At 45.6% G+C, this 12,715-nt stretch overlaps 1 protein-coding gene and 1 pseudogene across 1 annotated transcript in view; both read right to left on the bottom strand.

Moving 5' to 3' along the window:
• The window catches only part of LOC126457055 (long-chain-fatty-acid--CoA ligase 1), a 632,391-nt gene that overhangs the window by 594,516 nt on the left and 25,160 nt on the right, over window positions 1-12,715 (bottom strand). The gene's annotated exons all lie outside the window — the stretch shown is intronic.
• On the bottom strand, window positions 7,972-8,089 carry LOC126459206 (5S ribosomal RNA; annotated as a pseudogene).

Raw genomic sequence — 12,715 nt, forward strand, 5'->3', positions numbered from 1 at the left:
GGGGTCCACGGCAGTAAACAGTCAGTCAGGTGTCGCTGTGTGTGTCTCTGCTGTTGCTTACACGACCAGCGCTGCAGCTGCTGTGCCGGTGCAGGGGTGGGGCGGTACAGGACATCCTCATCACCCACCTCGCTGCTTTCCAAACACACGCTATGTTCTCCCACGCATCGGCTTTTACGCCGTACTCTCAAACTAGACACCGGCGAGATAATTGCAAGTGCGAGTGAAGAACTAGCTCAGTCGGAGAAGTGGGGCGTAAGAAGCAAGGAACGAAGAGCGGTTAAAGTTTAACGTTGCGTCGACAACGAGGTCATTGAAGATGGCAAGCTCGGATGGTAAAGGACAGGGAACAAAATAAACCATTACCTCTCAAGTATCCCGGAATTTGCCTTAAACGATGTAGGAAAACCTAAATCTGGGTGACCAGACTGAACACTGAGCGACCGTCCTCTCTGTTACGAGTCCACTGTCCTGCCACTGGGCCACCTCGTACTTTGAGTACAGTTATTGCTGATGACGCAGTTACGTGTAATGAACTACGACTGTCATTCTAAAAATAAAGAACTTTTGTTTCTCCAGACATTTTTAACCAAGACAATGAAAGAACACATTATACAAAATATTTTGATGTCTTTGCTGTTTTTCCTCATAGTCGGTGTTCGAATTCAAACATTTGTCGTACCGCTCCACAGTCTTTCTTATGCCTTATGCATACTCGGTTATCGCCTCGTTGTTGAACCAGTCACTAAAGTCCGCCATCAGTCCGCTGTCATATCCATAGCGCTTTCTTACCAAAAGAACCCTTCGAATTGGAAAAAAGATAGCAGTCACGTGGTGCCAAGTCCGCCTATAAGACAGTTATTGAAAATCTTTCCCGAAGCAACTCCTTCGTCGACGCGGCAGAATGCGCGCGAGCATTGTCGTGAAAACGCACAGTCACGCTAGGCAACAATCGACAGCGTTGGTTGCATTGACGGTGTCTCCTCTAGGAATAAAGTCGATAGGTCGGACGCCCATTCGATCCCTAAACACTGTGGCCGTATCCCTACTGGTGCTCAGAACTGAAATCAAGAGAACAGGAGCTCGGTTCATCAATAGTAAACGTCTACCCCGTTGAATTTCTTCGCTTATACTTTATTTGAGTTCGTCAGTCGTTACTGAAGATCGGCGCTATCCTTTTTCATCACGAACATTCGTTCTTTCGCGCCGCGCGGAGTGGCCGCGGATTGCGCGGCCCCTCGCGCCGGAGGCTCGAGTCCTCTCTTGGGCATTGGTGTGTGTGTGTTCTTATTATAAGTTAGTTTAAATTAGTGTAAGTAGTGTGTAAGTCTAGGGACCGATGAACTGAGCGGTTTGGTCCCTTAGAAATTCACATACAAACACACACACACTATTTCGCCATTACACACGATTCAGCACTTCCGAACTGAAGTTTTATTCACTAAATTTCCATAAACTTCTGTTATTTGCTTGTAAATTTGAATAGGCCGGGCATTTTTACATTCAGAAATCGCATAATACTACGAACCTCAAACTTGGGTGATCCTTAATTTTTTTTAATATTTTAAAATGACACAAACAATAAATGACCGTACCTGCACGCTTGTAATTTTATAACGGAAGCAACATTTAGAATGGTTGAAATTTCTGGTAATTAGAGATTGGCAAGAGCAATCTGTGTTTGCTATTAAGAAACTTTTAGCAGCGAAGGTCATCTTGAATACCATGACCGGTTTCAGCTGTTTAGACTGTCATCTTCTTGTCTTCAAAAAACTTGTTATGCATCCCTTTCCATTACGACTGTAGCACACATGCCATGTTGACATTATAGTTAGTAGTGTGTAGCAAATTCCACACAGACTTGTTAAAAATATTTTGATTTTATTTGTGAAAAACCTCTTTTTATTTTTAACAAACTTGTGTGGAATGTGCTACATACTATCCACTACAATGGAAAGATGGCATGTGTGCTACAGTCGTAATGCAACAGGATGCTTAGCAAGCTTTTTGAAGACAAGAAGATGACAGTCTTAACTCTTGAAACCGGCCATCAGGGAAAAAATCGTATTCAGTGTGACGTTGGCTATTAAAATTTCTCCAAAGATTAGGAAGGTCTATACACTGCGGCACGTCAGATGTACTTTCCAGTACTTTCGGAATCTCTCTGGAAAGATGCTATTATTCTTAAAAACTACTAACTTGACTTGGACTGATGTTTCACTTTCACTAGATACCACTGTCCAGCAACTTTGATGCTGTACGGCCTTAATGTGTACACTGACAGGGAAGGCAGCATGCAACAGCCCACTGTTGGTTCATGGTTCTGGAAACGCCTGTACACCGACAGGGTATCTCTTCGTTAATATCGCAACAAAGTCCACAGTTCCATTGTCGTTTCTAAACAAATACTGCTAAGTTTAAGCCGCGGAGGAAATAGTTAGCCGCTGAACGCTTAGCGAAGGTTAGCAAATAAGATGAGTTTTTACCGGTGAGACGAGTAATTCTCTCAATATACTAAAACTGGTAGGCCTATAAGAATTTTGTAACTACAAACATGTTCGGCATCTAAGCTGCGACAGCGTACGAAAGAAGTGTATGTCAGGCATCCGCCTCGACGGCACATGTTAATGCGATAACTTCCAACCACGCTTGTAAAAATATAAGCTCAATACACACAAGGGGGGACGAGAGGGCAAGAAGGCTGGAGAGGGAAGGGACTGGCGTGCGATGCAGATGGCTGCCAGAGTTCAACTAAGAAGGCAAGCAAAGGAGTAGAATCCTTTAAATTAATTCAATTTTAATTCAGTCTGTCACAACGTATTTCTATCATTCCGACATGATGGATCATTTATTTTATTCATTTGCTGGCATTGATTTTTTATCTGCTGCCTAAGTACTATAGCACTTCGTGTTACACTTATTATTGCAAATTTTCATCTGATTGCAAAAAATCAGGATACTGTCCTGCTGTTTGTGTAAACGAATTAGTAAATTACGACTACGTGTCTTACGGTAATAGGTTAGTGTGTTGGTATACTACAAAATGCAATGAGCGTTTGGCGTTATTGGTCATGAGGTCCCTTACGGGGCAGGTCCGGCCGTCTTGGTGCAGGTCTTATTACATTCGACGCCACTTTGGGCGACATGCGCGCCGGATGGGGATGAAATGCTGATGAAGACAACACAACACCCAGTCCCTGAGCGGAGAAAATCCCCGACCCAGCCGGGAGTCGAACTCAGGCCCCTTAGAACGGCACTCCGTCACTTGAACCATTCAGCTATGGGGTCGGACGGTATACTACAGATAAGTTAGAAATAGACAGATGAGCCAAAACATTATGACCACTTGCTTAATAGATTGTTTGTAAGTCTCTGAAGCGAAATACATCAATGATTCTGCGCATTCAGGGATGTGACAGTATCTTGGTAGGTCTGTGGAAGTCTGTCTACGCACATGTCGTTTAATTCGCAAAAATAACGGGCCGCTGATTTGCGTACACAGTGATGTCGCTCGATAGCGACCCCGACGGGTTCCATGGGATCTACATCAGGCGCATTTGTTCGCCGAGACATCAACGTGAGTCCACTGTAATGCTCCTCAAACCACTGTAACACGGTTCTGGCCACGAGACTCGGACAGTTATACTGCTGAAAGATGACATCGCCGTCAGGGAACACATCAAGCATGAAGGGATGCAGGTGTCAGCGTGTCTTCGATTACTACCACAGGTCCCATGCAAGCGCAGGAGAATGTCTCTCACAGCATAATACTGCTCCACCAGGCTGCATTCGTGGCGCGCTGCACGTTTCGAGCCGTCGTTCGCCTCGATAACGGCGTTTGTGGAGCGGCCCATCGGCTTCGTGTTGGAAAAATGTGATTCACCCGAAGAGTCGAAACGTTTCCATCGACCGACGGTGAATCCTGATGGCCCCGTGCCCACTGCAACCGTAATTGACGATGTCGTTGAGTCAACATGCGAACACATTGGGGTGGTCTGTTGCGGAACTCCATGATGAACAACGTACGATGAACGATGTGCTCTGAAACAGTTGTGCTTGCACCATCATTGTGCTATTTCCGTGGAGATGCCACAGATCACCATATATCCTACGGTACAGAGAGACAAGCCTCCGAACCCCAGGTTGTGTGAAAAATCGGAGACGTCCAACCATTTAGCTCGTAGTGGTAGTTTCACTGTCTCACCTCTTTCCACAGATGTTCGTGATAGTAGCACGTAAACATTTCTACCAGCTTCGCCGTTTTCAAGATACTAGTTCACAGTCTTTGCGTAACAATAAGCTGCCCTTTGTCAAAGTCGCTTATTTCAATGGATTTCCCCATTTGCAGCCATATCTTTGCTAGGGTGATTCCCCATCCGTGTCTGCTCGTATACTTCCTTTTTTACCGCCTCAGGTGCCCGAAACGCCACCAGGCTGCATCAAACTTCGCGGTGGGCAGTGGTCATAATGTTTTGGCTGATCGGTTACACTGCGTGCAAAACATGTTGATACAATTAAACTGTTTATTCACATCTACGTATGTTTGTGACATTAGAAAAATCTTTATCATTTACTTTCTAGTATTATTATACAACACGTCTATGTTTCTGCGTCAATGTCTCCTTTGCTGGAGGGGCATGAAAAGATATGCAGATGTTACAACGCTCCTAATTTTCAGTCCATAATCTCTGGAGCCAGTACGTTCCGTGCTGACTGAACTGTGAGGCGGTCAGCTGAGGATGTGTACACCTATCACAGAGCCAGGAACCTTGGACGACACCTCCCCTCCTAGCAGCACTCCGATTCATTGCCAGTTCGCCCATGGCGGCCGTGCAGTTCGCCCTGTGCTACCTCCCCGTGTGTCTCCGTTCTCCATCTCCTTCGGCTTCGAGGACTGAATCCCCGGATTATCCTCCGTCAGATACCCACGCTCACAGCGGGTCGGTGTCAGTGACAGCGCATTTCGCTTTCGGCCTTAACGGCTCTACGTCTGCGACATCTGCAGAGTCACTGTAGGCGCTAGCTCTGTCGAGGCCTTGCAGTGCCAAGCATTCGAATATCCTGTCGCCGTCCCATAGGATGGAACATGCCTTAAGCTTTCCACGATAAGCTTTGACTCACCTTCGAGTTCTGAAGGTATTATGACAACGGAAACATAATCACCTATCACAAAGGCTATCAGCGCGCGCGGAAGCTAATCAACATCAGAAACTCATAAATGCCAAGCCAATAGCAAAGATTGCTTACTGATACTTTGGTTGCAGCGCTATGATCTAGAAATTATGTCGTTGTGAATATGTACACTGCTAAAATTATTCTATTACTGCCTAATCGACGCGTAACTGAATTAAATAAATGCCTGTCTAGTTTCCGTCACTACTCAGTATAACCTCCGAACATTTTCATGATTTTTGACCTCAGTTTCAGTTCCGCAGAGCACTTAAACAATGGGTACTTACCCTCCAGAAATGTAAATTACCGTTAATTAGGATAATTGAATCTGCACACATTTTGAGAAATTTTCGCCTGCAGCTAAGATTTATGAAAGTTTGGGTCATTATCTCCGCACTATACAGATTTCCAACCCAGTAGCCACAATAGCAAACTGTAGCACTAGTACCTAGGACGTGGAAAATGGGTATCTGCTATAAGTATTTTAGATTTCTAGGAATATTTCTCGAAGAGTGATAGATTAAACATGTGGCATTAGCAAGTAAAAACGGAAAAATTTCTTCACGTTTCGCAGTTCTCCCACAATTTAAACAGAGATTCGTAAAGACGGGGGTTGTAACTTAAATAGTGGCAACTATTTATTCACAACCGATACAAAAAAGTTACATGTTTGCACCTGCTACTGTCCTTCAAAGTAGTCACCAGTGTTGTGTAGAACCCGTTGCCAGCGATGTGGAAGGCGTAGTATACCGTCAGCAGAGCCTGTTCTGTTGATGGTACGAATGGAGCGGTCTATTGCCTGTCGAATCCTGGAACTGATCTGAAGCGAATGCCACGAAGTGGTTTCTTCATCTTCGGAATCAAATCAGAGTCACAAGGACTTAAGTCCGGGGAGTATGGTGGATGGTACAGTACTTACCAGACCCATTGACCGAACAGAGCAGCCACAGCCTACGCTGTCTGCTCCCGCGCATTGTCGTGCAAAATGATGGGTGGGTTGCGCAGAAAGTGTCGCCGTTTCTTTCGCAAAGCTGGTCGCAGGTGATGCTCCAGAAAGCAACAGTAATACTGTGCATTGACAGCCTACCGTGGAGGAATGTAATACGTTAGGATAACACCATCACAGTCGTACACGAGAATAACCATAACTTTCACCATACTGGGGCTCTGACGCACTTCCGACTTTCGCGACGACCCATAATGACACCATTCGTTGGATTGGCGTTTCAGTTTTGGCTCGTACGATGTGGCCCATGTCTCATCCAGTGTTACGATACGGCGTAAGAAAGCCTCTCCTTTGCGCTCATAGCGTTCCAAGTGCGTCTGAGCAGCGTCGTAACGCATCCATTTCTGCATTTCCGTCAAGTCATGCGGAACCCATCGTGATGCCATTTTCTCGCGAGCCCAGGCGTTCCTTCAGGGTGCGAAACACAGTCGTATGCGATAATCCGGTTTCGTGGGCGAGCTCACTGCCCACCGAAGCGGCAAAAACATGCGCTTCTTTTTCAGAGACGCTAGGATGACCTACCCGATGCATATCTGCCACAGTTTGCCGACCTTCGTTGATGGCTTTTACCCAACGTGCCACTGTTCTATATCGCAATGCCGATTCCTCGCACGCCCCATGAAGACCTTGATGACACTGTCGTGCTGTACGACCTCTGACCCATTCAATCTTGATCCAACTCCATTGTTCCTGTTTCAAAAACATAGTGACACCGTTACGTTAGACCGCTCGCTCACAAGTGACTGTGTTTCTCTCAATTGATGACGTGGGACGGGCGAGTTCGGAGGTAAGATAGATACGTCAACACCGTGTGCTATCAGCGACAACAGTAGATTCCATTGCAAAGTGTCTCCACAGCAGTGTTGCCACAATAAAGTGCAGTAGAAGACTTAAAATACTGTGGTGGCTTTTCTTCTCTCCCAATAACAAAACTCGAAACATCTGACCTGGGTAATTTGGCCGAAACAAAGAGATTTCCTTGCACGTATCTCTCCAAAGCTTTAAGACAAATTCTTTCCAGATAGCGAACGCCTATCAGATACGGGTACAATATCCACGATGCTTTTCATCTTTACTAAAGATGTAATCGCGTTCAAAAGCAGAGTGGTTATGGGCAAACCTTACGCCCGTAGTCTTTGGAAGCAATGTATGTTACTGACAAAAATTCTGTTCAGCGGATCTGAACTCTCACGTCATAGTTTATTCCATGAATTTGGCCAATGGATTCATTGAGCACATAATGCTGACGGCATATGTAGGCCTATAACGAATATAAAAAAACAGGGAAGCAGATCCTTCAATACGCATGTACTCGTATTTCATAGCTCTAGGTCTCATATATGTTCTGTGTTTACTTAACAATATAACCTCCCTTAGGTGCGAGGCAAACTCTAAAGTAAAACTCGGAAATCTTGATTACGGAGCATTTTCTCCGAAAACCTCTAGAAAATGAAAAATGCGAAGCACAGATAGCTGTCGGATTTTTATTCATAAATTATATATCTTCCATTGTTCATCTGTGCTGCGACAAATCATTATGGATTCATCACAAAAGACATTATTTTAGAGTAAGTTACGTATTCTCTGCTCTTCCCGAACGGACCATGAGGGCCAACGGGACCGACCGGCCGCCGCGTCATCCTCAGCCCATAGCGTCACTGCATGCGGATATGGAGGGACATGTGGTCAGCACACTGCTCTCCGGGCCGTATGTCAGTTTCCGAGACCGGAGCCGCTACTTCTCAATCAAATAGCTGCTCAGTTTGTCTCACAAGGGCTGACTGCACCCTGCTTGCCAACAGCGCTCGGCAGAACGGATGGTCAGCCATCCAAGTGCTAGCCCAGCCCGTCAGCGTTTAACTTCGGTGATCTGACGGGAACCAGTGTTACCACTGAGGCAAGGCCGTTGGCCAAGTTAACGTGTTCTGCTCCCCATTAAAATTGGATCACCATGAAGGGAGCATGCGGTAATCATGAAATTAGTATGAAGTGTACTGATGCTTTGATATACAGATGATTAGCATTTTAGGGCAACCGCTCAAAATAGATACGAGTAAAGCCGTCTACAGTCTGCATACAAGAGGAGATTACACAGTAGGTTTCTGATTCACAAATCGACTTTGAATTTTGTTGCTTGTAAGGACATCATGTTATGCATCATGTAAGAAGGTGAAACGTGTACTAGCACGTGTCGAATTATACAACAGCAGGAACGTGATCTGTAGAGCCTAGGAAGGCATTTGACACCGTCCCACAGCACTGCCGTTAAGTGAGAAAATACGAGATTATCGAGTATCGGAGCAGATTTGTGACTGGATTCAAGACTTCCTTGCAGATACCACTCAACACGTTGCTCATAACGGAACAAAATCGACAGATGTAAAGATAATTTCCGTAATACCCAAAAGAAGAGTGATAGGACCGCTACTGTTACCATATACGTATGAATGATCTAATAGAAAGCGTCGGGTGCTCTTTAAGGCTGTTCGCAGATGATGCTGTTGTCTATAACGAAGCAGCAACGCCAGAAGATAGTAACGATTTGCAAAATGACCTCCAGAGAATTGATGAATGATGCAGGCTCTGGCAGTTGACCATGGACGTACATAAATGTAACATATTGCGCATACGTAGGAAAAGAAATCCACCACTGTACAGCTACGCTATTGAAAACAGACCACTGGAACACTATACCGTAAATTATCTAGGAGCAACTATCCAGAGCGACCTTAAGCGGAATGACCATATAAAACAAATAGTGGGAAAAGTAGATGCCAGACTCTGCTTCATAGGAAGGATCTTAAGGAAATGTAACCCATCCACAAAGGAAGTGGCTTATAAGGCGCTTGTTCCTCCGATTCTTGAGTATTGTTCATTTATCCCTACCAGATACGACTGATAGAAGAGAGAAGATCCAACGAAGAGCGACGCGTTTCGTCACGGGATCGTTTAGCGGGTGCGAGAGCGCTACGGAAATGCTCAACAAACTTGTAAACGTAGGCTTCCGCGGCCGTTGTCACAGTCAATAAAATTCTTCTGGGTTTTAGGCCGCATTGTCATCTGTAAAATTCGGACGTTTCGGCGACTGTTGCAAGGCACCTTCCTCTGGGTGTACTGCTAACTGCTGAATGAGCACTAGTTTGGATACGTATATACTATAAAGTAGTGCTGTGATTGGATGACACACCCTCACATACAATGACAGCACTCCTCTATAGTATATAAGTATCCAAACTAGTGCTCAATCAGCAGTTAGCAGTACACCACGAGGAAGGTGCCTTGCAACAGTCGCCGAAACGTCCGAATTTTACAGATGACAATGCTGCCTCAAAACCCAAAAGAATTTTATTGACGACTCAACAAACTTCATTGGGAGACGTTACAAGAGAGGCGTTGTGCATCACGGAGGAATTTACTATTGAAATTTCGAGAGAGCACTTTTCGGGAAGAGTCGTACAACGTATTACTTCCCTTCACATACGTCTCGCATAATGACCACGAGGAGTAAATTCGAGAAGTTAGAACCAATACAGAGGCTTGCCGAAATTCATTCTTCTCACGCTCTATCCACGAGTGGAATAGGGCTGGAAGGCTGACTTAGTGGTACAAAAGTACCCTCCACCGCACACCATTAGTGATTTGCGGAGTATGATGAAGATATACATCTACGGTTCATCATTCTCGAAACTGCTCCTTGAGTAGGATTCCACGGCTGCATGCACCACTAAACGGCAGGCAGGATCTCAATGGCTCCAAGCGAGTAGCGCCCGAGAGCACAGACACACATTTCGCTCGGCTGTGCAGGATATTACAGCCATATCAAGCACGTGCAGTCAAGAGATGGGATTGTTTTCAGAAACAGAAGTATCTCTACAAACAGTGCGACTACGTCTGTAGCACCACCGACTGTCAATACGGCGATCATTGTTGCGGCCTTCTGTGACACGGCAACAAAGAGAGGCGCGCCGACAGTGGGGCGCCGAACGACTTCACTGGACACTGGTGGGACGCCACGTCGCATTTTTATAAAAGTCTCAGTACTGCATACAGCTTTGAGATGTGCGTGTGCATGTGTGGAGGCTCCGAGGAGAACGAACATTATCAGATTACATTTATCGTCGTCATATGACTCCAAAGCTGGCGCGATGGTACTATGTGCGATTTGCTGCAAAACACGGTAACCTGTGGTTCATGTAGTCGGTAGTTTGGGCAGCAATTGTTATATTTGTAACGTGTGAAGGTCGGTTGCTGTGCCCTGTGTCAGAGGTCATGACATTATCTTTCAACAAGATAATGTGTAACCACGCATTGCCCAAGCTGACTTGCCTACCTCGATACAGAGGAGCACATTGTCTACATCTCCCGATCAATGAAAACATCTGGTCATGAGCTGCCAAGAGACTGGCACGCCACTGCTCCTCAGCCACTACAGTTGATGAACTTTGGTGCATAGTTGAAACAGCATGCTCTAATCCATCCACATATATAATCCAAACTAGGGTCGGCTCGATGCTCAGCCGGGCTAGAGACGATGTTCCTACCAGGTGTGGCGGCTCTTGGTACTCAATTTCGCTCCGTGTGTGTCCCCAGATCACTTATAAATTTAATAGTGTACCCTTCCTACTACAAGCACAAATAAGATTTGATTGGTTGCTGTTCTTCCTGGTGTTGCGCTTTAATGACAATCAATGTATAACGTACTCACAATATTTGGGTCACACTGAAGAATCGTTAATCGCACCGCGAATGCACTTGGCAAGGACACAGGAGGTGATGGCAGAGGGCGAGGGTGTTGGTGTGAAAGGGTAGGGAGCTGGGGGCAATGGAGGGAGGGGGGGGGGGTCTTGGCTATGGCACGCAGCCTGCAGTGCGACAGTAATCTAAGCAAGATCGTTACACACTAGCCCAGTAGCCCAGCTCGCTCGCCAGGCAGCAGAATAGATTGCGTCCGGTTCTGCAATGGCTTACACTTGCTGTTCTTGTGTTTGGCATTTGTTTTTTTAAGGGAGGAGGGGGATTATAATGCTTTTCAGTTTTTTGACGCGGCACATCTCTATTCCCTCACCTGTCGCAATCTCTTGCTCTAAGAACAGCACTTACACCAAACTTTTTAAGTTATCTGATCTAAAGATTCCAGCGTCATCTTAACAGCTACATCCCACCTATCAGTTCCTTCTCGCATAGATATCCCACACCCCCTTCCCTTCACCAACGCTTCTCACATTCCACTCATTATCCACAATTACTAGGAGCCCCATCATATCCTCGTAATGAACAGAATGTACGAGGGTTGGAACTTTAAAAGTGGTAACTATTTATTTACAAATTATACAAAACAGATACATGTTTCAAAATTTTACTGTCCTTCATTCCGTATTATTCATTGTCATCGATGTGGAAGTCGTAAGATGCCCTTAGTAGCGCCAGTTTCGCTGGTAGTTCGAGTGGAGAAATCTACTGTCCGAAAATTCTGAAGTGAATACGATAAAGAGCATCGCTGGTAACGGGGTATACACAATTCTGGTTTACCTTGAAGAAAAATTGCATAAACTGCAAACAAATAGCTGCCACTATTAAAGTTCCAACCCCTTACATCACATTATTATGAAACAGCTGCCACCCTAAGTCATGCAAGAGAAACCACCACTCTAGGACCCAACGGGCGAAGCGGACAGAACACTTCACACCTGCAATTCCCAATAATAGCGTAAGCGGAGAAGCCCATGCTAAACGACATGGCTGTTAAGTCGCTACTCTATTGTCCTTGAGCTTGCGGCAGTTGGTTGCAGTTCTGGTGTCTAAAACATGTCTCATACCCACGTGCAGTGACGAATGGCTCCAGAATCATAGAGACTGGGCTCACATCCTGAGATCCACCTCGAAGACAATCACGGAAGTGGCAATTTCTTCTGCTTTTCCTTAACGTTCGGTGACTGGGATAAGGACTGTCGTAGTGGGTTTGTGTGAGGCTGGAAGCTGCGAGATGGATTGCGCTTTGGCGACATGTACGTTATAACCGACTTCCTGGGAACTCCTGTTGCTTAGGGATCCGATCGTGCATCAACAACTGGGCACCCACCATATGAGTGGGAAGAGGCGTAGAAAAGGTGGGATAACGTCGCTAGTTTCATTTGCACCCAGCTGGGAATCTGCACCCAGAGGGTCACTCCCAATCTGTAGACGAAAACCAAGAGAGGACAACATGAATAAGTTTATACATGTATGGTGTCTGCGCTTTCGAACATGTATATGGCTTTACGGTCATTGCGATCATTTCCTGAACTCTTACGGGAATCCAACGTGATGCGGCAAGCAATGAGTTGGTGGACATAAGTAGTGTGTGACAAGTTGGGAATTTGGGTCGGACGGAAACCGTGTTCGGATAGCCGAAACAGTTAAAGCGACCGTTCGCTTGCAGCGGGAAATCTGAGTCTGGAGCCCGGTCTGGCACAAATTTTCACTTGTTGGCACTTAATTCATTCCAATGCCCAATGGCGGCTGATGACAGAATTCATTTCATTTCGTCACAAATATGAA

This window comes from Schistocerca serialis, chromosome 2 (assembly GCF_023864345.2).
Source record: "Schistocerca serialis cubense isolate TAMUIC-IGC-003099 chromosome 2, iqSchSeri2.2, whole genome shotgun sequence".
In the NCBI taxonomy this organism is placed as follows: Eukaryota; Metazoa; Arthropoda; class Insecta; order Orthoptera; family Acrididae; genus Schistocerca; species Schistocerca serialis.